A 12902-nucleotide genomic window follows, 5' to 3' on the forward strand; every position below is an offset into this window, starting at 1 on the left:
AGAAAACAGATTTTCAAAGTAATGTCCGTGTTTTGCTATGGGACAGTTCTCACTATATGCATTTTAACTGAAAGCTTTTTCACAATGCACTACTATAGAAAAAACCCATACCAACCCGTACTAACGCACACTAATGCATACCAATGCATTAAGTGTAAAAGGGACCTAAGTGGGCAGGCAAGTGCACCCTGGTCAGGAGATGAGGATGAGATGGTCCATAAATGGTGTGGGTCGTTTGGGGGATGGGAAGCATTTCTAACTTTCGTAGGCTGCTCCCTATTCCCTGTAGTTTTCTGAGGATGTCTGTATGCGCGTTGATATCTTTCCAATCCAGAGCCACAGCTGCTGCAGATTGAAGCACCTGCGGTGTGAGAGACTGCCATAATACATGCTGGGAAATGTAGTTCTTCAATGTAAGGCCAGAAATTTTACTCACATTTAAGAACTACACCACTGCGGTGGCTGTGGCTTTGGATTGAGTAGTTGACAACCGGCATACAGACAGGGGACTAGGGAGCAACCCCCCCAAACAGGTAAGCAATGCTTTTTTTGTGTGTGTACACATGTTGTGCCTGGATCCTGAATAAGTCTGTAAAACTGTGTTTTAAAGCGGAATATAGCCCAGCATTTCATCTTTGCTCTAAAACATTATTTACAGCATATTAAATGCAACCAGCATTTTTTTTACTAGACCAGCATTCGAAAAGGTTACACACAGAGCTTGAAAGTTCAGTGTAGTGAGATGTGGACGCATCCAAACTTTAGATAATGTTATCTTGTGTTTACTTAAATGTATCAAGTGAGGAATGTGACACATTCTCTGACTGTGGAGAAGCGGCTCAACACAGACAGAGAGTCAAAGAATGTCTTGCCGTCACTCCATAATGAATAATTATGTTAGGGTTTTAAGCCGCTTTAAATAAATAATTAAACTGTGAGAGTCATCCCTGGTTAACAAACGACTAAAGATGTGTTCTCAAGTCAAACGTGTATGTAAGTTGGAATACTATGCCCCTCCTGTAAGTTGGAATACTGTAGCCCCTCCTGTCATCTTGTGCCTTCTCCAGTCCCCTTTTGCCTGCCCCTATCATCCTGTGGCCCCTCCATGCCTCCTGTCATCTTGTGGCCCCTCTGCGCCTACTTCTGTGGTCCTCTGTTCCTCTGTACCCCCTCTGTGCCTCCTTTTGTCTCCCTGTGCCTCCTTCTTTCATCCTGTGCCCCTCTTGTTATTCTGCATCACCACAGTGCCTCCTCCTGCCATCCTGTGGCATCTCTGTGCCTCCTCCTGTCATCTTGTCCTGCTCTGTGCCACCTCCTGTCATCATATGCCCCGTCCTGCAGCCACTGACTCCCCTTCCGTTTGCCATCAGAGCCCCCTCTCACCTCTAACGATATCCCATGCTGCTCCTGGAAGCTCACCTCAGTCTCTGTCCTTCCTCAGACTGGGTGTGTCGTTCATAATGGCGGGTTGTTCATATATTGGTAATCAGTGCGTCAGGTCAGGGACTTCCTGCAACAAAATAATATCAGTCAGTAAACTTGGTAACTTTTCAATGCTCTTTTACTTTCACTTCAATATTAATGTCATAATTAGATGTTAAATATAAAATACTGTGATGTGGATAAAGAGAAATTACTTACAGTGACCAATCAAAAAATTCTGCCATTAGTAATAAAAATAGTAAAATGAAATATTCAGATTTCTTATGTGCAGACAGGTTTTGTCTTTCCTCTGCAATAATTCCTGTTTTTTTCTATGGTTCTAGGTAAGTGCTGTGTCCATCCCTTCTTCTGTGGTTGTCATATATTGTTAGGGCTTGTGGCTATCATAGAGTGACCTGTACAATGCTGATTGAAGGAAAATTCTTGCTAATCTGACAAGGTATCCAGGTAAGTGTATGTGTTTCTATATTACATACATGTATGTTGTATGCAAAGCTTTGTGTATACAGGTAGTCCCCGACTTATGAACGACCCGCTGATACGAACGGCATGGATTCTGTTTCCATGGGAACAGGTCAAAACATTTTTTTTTCAAATTTAACTTTTTTGGAATCGATTTTCTAAAAAAACTACAAGAAAAAATGGCTTTTAAACTTATATAATCAGGTACAGAGGGCAGAGGTGACACTCTTTCCTGCTCTCAGAAGCCATTTACTGACAGGACCGTGTTTTATGGCTGTAATTACTTATCATTGAGTGTCACACTTTAGTCTGACCCAATCCGACCCGATCCTGACCTGGACAGAAACTGTCACTTACATACCTGATGTTTAACTCTTTCAGGCAGAGAAAGACAAAAAGGAACATTTGCTGCTTGCAAAGGCCTAAAAAACAGTTATATTGTACGTGGTATTCTGGTAACTGGTTTTCCAGACATTATAAAAACTCTCCGTGTAGACTGTGTAAATGTTTCTATCTGGCCAGAAAAGCTGCATTCAGCCTTTAATTAGAGAAGCAGTACAAGTCTACCGCACAGCAATTGTCACACGCTGCTTTACGTGCAGTCTGTTCTGGCATGAATGTCTTTAGCAATTTTTGAACATCTTGTAAGAGGAGCAAGTGACATAATGAGGGCAGTAATCCCAATAAGCCAATCACAAACTGGATTCCATCTTTCTTTGTACATGGTCAGCCACTGCTGCTTGTATGAGGTGGGCACAGCTTCCAACATTCTGCATTTACCGGGGAGGGGGGGGGGGGGGACAATTCCGCTCTGAAAAGTGTTCTTTTATGAAAGGGCACTAAAAAAGCTCTGACTGTGTGGAAGGAGCTGTGGGTATGTGGAACAGGTGCCAGCAGTTGTAGCAGGATCGTCAATCTTCTTCACCTGCAGATTCTAATATTACTCCATGCTTTATGATGGCACCACCCACATTTAACTGCACAGTTCTAAATGCCGAAAGGCAACTACATCTCCATATTCCTAATTATAGCGTGATTAACCAATTAACCTTGCCATCGTCATCCCTAATTATCGTTATTAATTGTTCCATCTGGTTTAAATATGCTGTTATACTAAATATTGCTCTTGGTGTTGAGGTTTTATGGAAACGGAGTACCAACTTCAAAGGGAATCATTTAATTATGCTAAACAAGATCCCCCCCCAGGAAGTAATGCAAATACGCTAAACAAGGTCCTGACCCAAGGAGAAACATAGCCATGCTGAACAAGGTCCTCCTCCCAGATAAGAATAAAGTTATGCTAAAAAAAAAGGTTCCAACCTCCAGGGAATCAAGAAAATACTTAACAAGGCTTCAGTCTCCAGATAATAATTTGTCAGTGCTAAATAATGTCTCAAATTTCATGGACTCTATGGTAAACTAGGTCTCAGCCACTAAGAAATAATATAAAGATGCTCAACAAATCCCAGCCCAACCGCCAGAAAGTGATGAAGCAAAACGAAACAAGGCCGTAACTTCCAGAAAAAGTGACAAAGCTAAAGAAAGTCCCAACCTTTTGAAACAGTGCTAGACATAAAACCACCCTCCAAAAAATAGTGGGGCATTGATCAATAAAGTCGTAATTTCCAGGTAACAATGTTGTAAACAAGGCCATAACAATCCACAATCCTAAAAAGGTTCCATAACTATTCTATAGAAGGTAACACCCAAAAAAAGTAAAGGTGGCCACTAACGGTAAAATTTCTAGAGAAAAATCGTTTGAGCGATCAGAAATTCTGATCGGATTGGTTGAAAATAATGTCCGTTGATGGGCACAATCGATAACGAACGATTATAAAAACAATCGTCCAATTGAAATTTCGTCTAATCAAAATTTGGATTTTCTTGTTGGTCGTGATAGATAGGAAGCAAAGTTCGTTGATGGTGTAGTGAACGATTTTTCGTTCCATCAGAATTTCTGATCGCTCAAACAATTTTTCGCTAGAAATTGGACCACTAGTGGCCACCTTTAGTGTAATGCTAGGTACACACGATACTATTTTCTGACAGATTTACTATCAGATCGATTTTTTCCAACAGCTCCAATCTGATTTCCGATTAATTTTCCGATTGATTTTCCATAGAAGTGAATGGAAAATCGATTGAAAATTAGATCGGACTTGTCGGAAATAATCGTTCTGTCGGTAAATCTGTCCGAAAATTGTATGGTGTGTACCTAGCATAACAATGCCCCAAAAATGTCCAACCTCCTGGGAATAACTATACTAAACAAGGTTCTGCCCTCCAGGTATTAATGCAGCTATAATAAACAAGGTTCCACCCTCTAGGGGTTAATGTAACAATGATAATACCTGTTCTAGCCTCCAGGGAATAATGTAGCAATCCTCTATAATAAAACTACTGTGTCCCTGCGTGTGCCTGTCTCTATGTAGCTGGGCCTGTGCTTTTTGCTACTGCGCATGTGCGCAGCACAGACCCAGACAGCCATTGAGACAGGACAGGGTCAGTGAGCCAGGCCGTCATGTGCGCGGGCGGACGGGTGTACGCGTGCGCACGAGCAGCGGGTGCTCGCAGGGTGGGTGCGCGCACGTGAGCACTGTTAAAAGATAGACCTAGAGCCCATTTTAAAACAGGCTTGGGTCTACTAGTGTTAAATAATATCTCAACCAACAAAAGATAATTTAACAATGCTAAACATGGTCCCAATCTCCAGGGAATAATGTAACAATGCTAAACAATGTCCCAATTTCCAGGGAATAATATAACCATGATAAAGAAGGTCCAAACCACCGGGGAATAATAAACCAATGCTTTTCAGGTTCCCAACCCAACCTCCAGAAAGTAATGTAACAAAGCTAAATAAGGTCCCAGGTTCCAGGAAAAAGTGACAAAGTTAAACAAAGCTCCAACCATCAGGAAGTTTTGAAACAGTGCTAAACACAGAACCAGCCTCCTGAATTTAGTGTTGCTAAATAAGGTCTCAACTTCCAGGTAACAGTGTAAGGCCATAACTGCCAAATGATGATGTACTAATGCTAAACAACAGCCCAACCAGCAGGAAAACAATGCTAGAAAGGTCCCAACCTCCAGGGAATAACAGGTATGCTAAACAAGGTTCTGCCCTCTAGATATCAATGTAACAATGAAAAAAAAAACACACACATTCCAGCCTCCAAGCAATAATGTAGCAATATTAAATAGTTTCTCAACCTCCACAAAATAAGGTAACAATGCTTGTACAGTGTCCCGACTCCCAATCTCCAGTATGATAATGTAGCAACATGAAACAAAGTCACTGCCTCTGAGCAATAATGTAACAATGCTAATCAAGGTCCCAAATTCCATTTTAAATAATATAAAATGTATGTCCAACCTATAAGGAATCATGTAACCATGCTTAAGAATATCCTAATAACCAAGGAATAATATAATAATCCTAAACAAGGTACTAAACTCCAGAAAGTAATGTAATAATGGCAAACAACTTACCAATCTGGCTCTAGGAAGTTATGTAACAATGCTAAACAATGTCCCAACCTTTAAAGGGATACTGTAGGGGGGTCAGGGTAAAATGAGTTGAACTTACCCAGTGCCTCTAATAGTCCCCAGCAGACATCCTGTGCCCACGCAGCCACTCGCCGATGCTCCGGCCCCACCTCCGGTTCATTTCTGAAATTTCAGACTTTAAAGTCTGAAAACCACTGCGCCTGCGTTGCCGTGTCCTCACTCCGGCTGATGTCACCAGGAGTGTACTGTGCAGGCCCAGTATGGTCTGTGCCTGCGCAGCACACTCCAAGTGATGACAGCGGGATCAAGGACACGGCAACACAGGCGCAGTGGTTTTCAGACTTTAAAGTCTGAAATTCCAGAAGTGAACCGGAGGCGGGGCCGGAGCATCGGCGAGTGGCTGCGTGGGCACAGGATGTCTGCTGGGGACTATTAGAGGCACTGGGTAAGTTCAACTCATTTTACCCTGACCCCCTACAGTATCCCTTTAAGAAATGATGAATGATGTACCAATTATAAGCAATGTTCCAACCTTTTGGAAATGATGTACCAATGATAAGCAATGTCCCAACCTTTATGAAATGATGTACCAATGATAAGCAATGTCCCAACCTTTTGGAAATGATGTACCAACGATAAGCAATGTCCCAACCTTTAGGAAATGATGTACCAATGAAAACAATATCCCAACCTTTAGGAAATAATTGAGCAATATTAAATAAGGACTCAGCTTCTAGGGAATCAAGTTAGAATGCTAAACGCAGTCCCAGAGTCCAGGAAATAATGTAACAATTCCAAATAAGGTCCAAACCCCTAGAGAATAGTCTAGCAATTTAAAACATAGTCCCAACCCCTTGGGAGCAATGTGACTATGTCACCTACGGCACCAACTTAAATGTATTCTAAAAAGGAGACTGTCCTACAGATTAAATTAGCTATGCTAAAATAAGTACTGCCAAGGTTTCTCCCAATGTTACACAACGTCCAGCTCTAGGAAGTAATGTAAATGAACTAAATATGGCTCCAAACTCCAGGGAATAATGTGACTATGATATACCCATGGATTAAATAATGTTAGACACCACCAAGGAATAAAATAACTATTCTGAATCAGGCAACACCCTTGAGAACAATGTGAATCAGGCAACACCCTAGAATACCATGCTCAATAAGATCCAAGCCCTGGGGAATAAAACTGCCATAATTTTAAAAAGTCATATCTTTATGAAAAATGTGACTATTCTAAAAGTGCTCTCACCCTATAGGAGTAATAAAACTATCCTAAATAGTAATCTCCCTGTGGACATGTGAGCCCACGAGCATGGGTCATGGGTGTGCACACACGTGGATTGCGGCCATGCGCACATTGCATGGGCAGGGTGACTGAGGTCTAGCACCCTTTTTTTTGACAGGTGGGCCATGGTACTAGTACTACCTAAGATCCTGTTCCACCTTTCAGGATTATTATAAATACCTGAAGAGTAATGTTTAACAAAATTACTGGTATATGATATGTCAGTGGTACCCACATCATTTTGCACTTTTATTTTTATTAAATTAACAATTCATTACATTTAACTTTCCTTTTTCTATGTATACAATCTTTATTTTCTGTAAAGTGCAGACTGCCTAGTAAGGTCCAGTAACTCTTTTTTTTGCTGCATGTGCAATGAGGCACACAGAGCAGAATGTATTAGAACTCCCTAGAACTCTGGAGGAGTACACTTGCACTAATAAGAAAACATAACCCTCCCGCTACTCATTTAGCTGACAGGAAGGCTAAGCTGTGCGTATGGCAGTCTCTGCTGATAAAAATGAAGTCGTAAATCTGAAATAACTTGGAAAGTTCACATGTATGTTTAGCTGTTTGATTGGAATTTTGCTTTCACTGCCAAAAAATAATATATGAATTTCTGTGTGAAATTGGGTATTTGTACAATTTTTAAACATTACTGTCATGTTTGTCTAGTTGTAAATCATCCTAATTTTTACCTGCAATATTGTATTCAAGTGTGTTATTCACTGCCAGTGTGACTAATATTATATTTATTATTGGTGTATTGTATTGTTAAAGCAGCACTCTACCTGCTTTATGTTACAAATCTCTATCTTTATCTCTTAAACTATTTGTGTCATGCATTTCTTATTTTATATGTTAAGTTATGTGTTTTAGTTATGGCTTTACTTGAGTATTTGCATGGAGGGGTTCTACAGGGTATCTGCAGTCAGACTGGAGGAGTCATTGGGGTGTTTGGGGGTTGCAGTGTAGCACTGGTGGGTGTCCAAGGCATCAATAGCCAGGTATGAGGGTGAATGAGAAGGAGAATAATGCCACCTAGTGTCCAGTCCCTCTTATTTATCACTGCTGTCTGGAAACGATTGAAAACAGGTTTTCTAAATGGTGTCAGAAAACAGGAATTGTTTTCACTGAGAAAAGTCAAGACAAATTTGAAGGTTTCTATTAACAAGCCTGTTTGGCTGAATCAGAATGTAGCAGACCATTTGGCTAACTATCAAAGTGTTTTTGATACTGCAGCCAGCAATACACTGATAAATGCCACTAGGATGACCAGCTGCATTTTTTTCTTATTGGAGCACTGTGTCTATGACCATTTTCTCAGTTTAAGTGATGGCTAATGTGTACCCTGTGTCACTCATGAACAGATACACTTATAAAATGTATACCAAAACATCCACTAGGAATCCTTAAAGAGAATCTGTATTGTTAAAATTGCACAAAAGTAAACATACCAGTGCGTTAGGGGACATCTCCTATTACCCTCTGTCACAATTTCGCTGCTCCCCACCGCATTAAAAGTGGTTAAAAACAGTTTTAAAAAGTTTGTTTATAAACAAACAAAATGGCCACCAAAACAGGAAGTAGGTTGATGTACAGTATGTCCACACATAGAAAATACATCCATACACAAGCAGGCTGTATACAGCCTTCCTTTTTAATCTCAAGAGATCATTTGTGTGTTTCTTTCCCCCTGCAGCTATCTTCCACTGAAGTGTCAGGATGTTTCTTCCTGCAGAGTGCAGACAGCTCTGCCTGTATGTAATTCCTCAGTATGTGAAAGCCCAGCCAGCTCAGAGGAGGATTTATCCAGCTTGTAAAAGATAATAGAGCAGAGAGAAGCTGCACTAATCAATAACACACAGGCAGTGTGCATAGAGGGGCCTGGAGGGGGAGATGCATCACAGAACCACAACACTGAAGAACTTGGCAGCCTTCCAGACACAGGCCGACAAGTCTGACAGGAGAGAGATAAGTTGATTTATTACAGAGATGGTGATAGTAGAACGTGCTGCGGTAAGCCAAAACACATTAGAATAGATTTTGGAACTTGTAGGATGGAAGAAAACCGGATGAAATTTTTGTTACGGAGTCTCTTTAACAAATGTGTGCAAATAAGTGGTTTGGAAATTCTTGGTGGGACTGTCGTGCATTTATGGCTTATCTAATTGAATCCATTGAATTTACACACAGTCCGAATGGCAGCAGATGCAAATGCAGCATCTGGTTTCAAGTTAGAATTGTCGTAATTTGGACCATTTTCAGAATCCGTCTCTACAGGATATGCTTGGTAAGAAGGCATTTGGGGCCTGATGCAATTCTATGATATGAAAGACTTGCATGCAAGTCTTCTTCCTGTTGTCGGACACAAGGTAATGGCTGATTCAATTCCGAGGGTAACGCTGCCAATGCCTATGGGCATGTGCCGTTTGTGGTTGGTTAAACTAATAATCTTGAGCATTAAAAGGGGACTTTAGAAGGGATGCTTAGTGATTTCTAAGGAAAATGCAGGACAATTTCTATTTCTTTTGTGGAGCTGTCTTCAACATGGTGCTTCACCACTCACCAGGGCCAGATTTGCCATGAGGTACTGTAGGCACGAGCCTACAGGCGCCTAATGATGGAAAGGTGGCTTCTTCCCCTCCCCCAGTGCCTCCCTCCCTCCTTCCCTATGCAGACTCCCGAGCAGAGCGTAAATGAGAGCTTAATTACCCAGCTGTCAGCATTGCACTGACATGATCTCCCTTCAATTGGGGGCACCACTAGCTACTTAATACTGAGGGTACCTCTAATGCTAAGGGACACTTGTAGCCTACTTATGACGGGCAAGGGGAGTAAGAGAGAAGTGACAGCTGGGCCAGCCAGCACACTTGCTGTGTGGTCTGGCGGGGGTTTGTAGGTTCATAGAGGGTGATGTCTAGGGTGCCAGGACATCTGTGCCTATAGGCTCCTGTGATGTAAATCCGGGCCTGCCACTCTCCTCACCTTTTTGTGATTGAATATGGTGGAATTAAATGAACCTTTCTCCCTTCTTGCACATCTCCCTTGTTTATGTCATCTTCACCACTTGCTTGAGGATATGAGTGTAACTACCTGAAATCTGTGGCAGAAGGTCCCGGATACTGAATCTGGAACCCACTTTAACAATATAGGTATTCCCAGATGTCCATCCCCTCCCAGGTAATTGGGTAGAGGAAAAAGAGGGAGGAGCACTCTAATCGTGAAACAATACACAACATAAGCATTGCACTTACTGAAGTTAAATAGATAAACGCATCTCATGGGAAACTACCCCTTTAAGTTACAGGATGCAGCCTAGCACAACCACCATGGCCAGCAGCAGTGGCCACGGTGTATTTCCATCTTCTTCTGGTATTTCAATTTTTAACCTCTTTCTTCTGTTTTAAACTTACTTTCTCCTATTATTCAGTCATATTTTTCTTCTGTTGTCTGCCTTCTTTCTGCTGATGTCCTCATTGCATAGTCACCTACTGCACCCCTGCAGCATCGCCACACTTCCTCCAGGCACTGCTTCCACCACTGCACTAAGTGGAAACAGGGTTTAGGGAATTCATGCATAGACCAATAGAAAACCCTGGCAGGACATTCAAAGCTGCTTTTAATGGGGCTCATAGCATAGTCTAAGTGGGAAAGTATATGGATCCCCTGCGTAGAACATCTTTGAATTTACCGCCAAGGCTTCACAATGGTCATCTGAGCTGACCAATGGGAATCTTCCTGAGAAAGAAGATCCCATTGTGGCTTCTCCTTCCTCTGGTTTCAGTTGCAGTTAAGTTTAAAAGATTGAACTTCATTGGCACATGGCTTTTTTCGGCATAGACTATGTGATAAATTATTTGGCACAGTTCATTTATTCCTGTTGCAGCTTAGCGTGGCTGTGACAGCAGTGCTCTCCCATGCTTTAGCAGAATAGCGCGACTTTTATAAATGTCTTACTAGTGCTAAAGGTGCGCAAATAGGACGTTTATAAAGGTCAATTTTGCAGGAAGTGGTTAAAGGAGAATAAAGGACTTTAGAAATAAAAATGCTGGAAGAAAATAGACGTATGCAGAAGAAGTTGTTACAAAATAGAAGGCATAGGTGAAATTATAGCAATATATAGACAAAAAAACACATCAAATACATTTTTAAGATTAGTTTAGCAAATATTTGTATTGTTGCTGTCAAATAAACTTTGTACATTTAAAGTAAATCTGTAACAAACAAAAAAAACAGCCCCTAGGGGGTATTTACCTCGAGATGCAAAAGCCTTTGGATCCTAATGAGGCTTCCCTGTCCTCTTTATTATTCAGCGCTGTCAGCCCCCGAGAATCAGACGACCAGCTTGTCGGCTGTGGCACAGGCGCAGTAGAAATAGGCAAGCCCGATCGGGTCCGCTCTACTGTGCAGGCACGCGTCACCTGCACAGTTGAGCGGGCACAACTGAGCCCACCGGAAAGCCGCTACTGTTTCTGCGCAGGAGCGCGGAAGGTAAATATTTACATGGCAACTGTTCGGGGGCTGCCGACGCTGGGTCCCGGAGGGAAGAGGACAGGGGAAGCCTCATTAGGATCCAGAGGCTTCCCTATCTCAAGGGAAGTACCCCCGGTTGCTGTTTCTTTCCCCCAGATTGTCTTTAAGCCCTTTTTCTATATAGGGGGGAGTCAAGAACGACCCTATATTTCCTTGGAGAAGACAGACTTCTGGTGGTTCTCCCTTATTATTAACGGCAGGTTTCATCCACAAGCTCTCTTGAGAAACTTGCACTACATGTAGTTACCCCCAACTCCTGAGAGAAGACCCCCACCAACAACAACCAATGTCATGGACCATGTGTGTGTGTGTGTGTGTGTGTGTGTGTGCGTGCGTGCGTGCGTGCGTGCGTGCATGTGTGTGTCTTTTTCAGGAACACTTCCATCTAATACACTAATTGAATTATATGGGGAAGAAAAATATTCAAACAACTTCTTCCTCAAACTACCGGTGAGCTAATATTTGCCTGGCAGAGCAGCGTTAATTGTATCATGCTGTTTGCAAATGGCATGAGTTAAACAATTTGCAGCCCTTAACACTGGTAATTTTGGGAATGGAGTTGGGCCCTGGAAGACATTTCCAGTGATTCTTTCAATGACTGTAATGTTTTATGCTTTTTCTTCTTATTTGCCAAGTGTTACAAGATGATTATTTACAACCAGGAGAAGTAAAAATTCATGTTGGCAAATAATGATGATGAACGTACTTCATAAGTGATGGGACTTCATTCCCAGGAGGCGTCCATGACTAATATACATCATATGGATTGTGTTCTAATGTTGACAGATCAGTGCCTGTTGTAGATGTAGTGACTGCTATGTTTGTGTGGCTTAGTGTGTGTAGTTGTTAACAGTGATTCCTCTGAGTGCAGTTGTTCCTAGATGACTTATGCTATGTGTTTAGTAGACTCAGTGGTTAAAGCAAACCTAAACTGAAAAATACAAGTCAAAATAAACATACACAGGTCATACTTACCTCCTACATAATTTATATAATTAATGTCTTTCTCTTCTCCCACATCCTGTTTGTCCACTGTGATCAATGGAATTATCCATCCTCCAATTTAAAAATGGCAATGACCCCATAACAGCTTCTGGGTCAGCACTCTGTTAACCTGTAATATTGCCCACTTGAGCCACAGGGAAACATGGACATTTCCCAGCACATTAGTTTTCCTTTCAGTTATAACTGACAGCAACTGAACAGGGGACTTAAGCCTTCCAGTTCCGACTAGATCTAGTCAGAACTGGAAGGAATCATTGTTAGAAGAAAATGGTGAGCTTCTGAGAGGAACTGACATTGAGGTAAAAATGTAATATTCATTTGCAGGTATGTCATGTGTTTATTTTAAATAATTGCACTTGGTTCCTGTTCCCTTTAACAAGCAGCGGGTGCAACGCAATGGTTTCTATACTTGCAGTAGTGTGACAGTTGCAATGGTTGCTGTGTGTAGAGGGTGTATAACTGTGTGTGTTACAGTTATGTGTGCACTGGGTTGCTGTGCATTCTACATGTCTAGAGGGTGCTTTGGTTGCTATGTCTAGAGCGTAGGCAGTGGTTGCTATATGTGGAATGGGTGCAGTGGTATCTCTTTGTATAGTAGTTGCAGAACTGCAACTCAACAATTACCCTTTCCCACACCTTTCCCAGTGTGTCTTTG

At 41.8% G+C, this 12902-nt stretch overlaps 1 protein-coding gene across 2 annotated transcripts in view; it reads left to right on the top strand.

Moving 5' to 3' along the window:
- Positions 1–12902, top strand: part of NTM (neurotrimin) — a 1373850-nt gene that overhangs the window by 361696 nt on the left and 999252 nt on the right. The window contains exon 1 of one of the 2 annotated variants that reach the window (XM_068240418.1): positions 1868–1890. The exons of the other annotated variant lie outside the window; for it this stretch is intronic. The gene's annotated coding sequence lies outside the window, so the exon portion shown is untranslated. Of the gene's footprint in view, positions 1–1867; positions 1891–12902 lie in introns of those variants that run through there. 2 annotated transcript variants of the gene reach the window in all.

Source organism: Hyperolius riggenbachi, chromosome 6 (assembly GCF_040937935.1).
Source record: "Hyperolius riggenbachi isolate aHypRig1 chromosome 6, aHypRig1.pri, whole genome shotgun sequence".
Lineage (NCBI taxonomy): Eukaryota > Metazoa > Chordata > Amphibia > Anura > Hyperoliidae > Hyperolius > Hyperolius riggenbachi.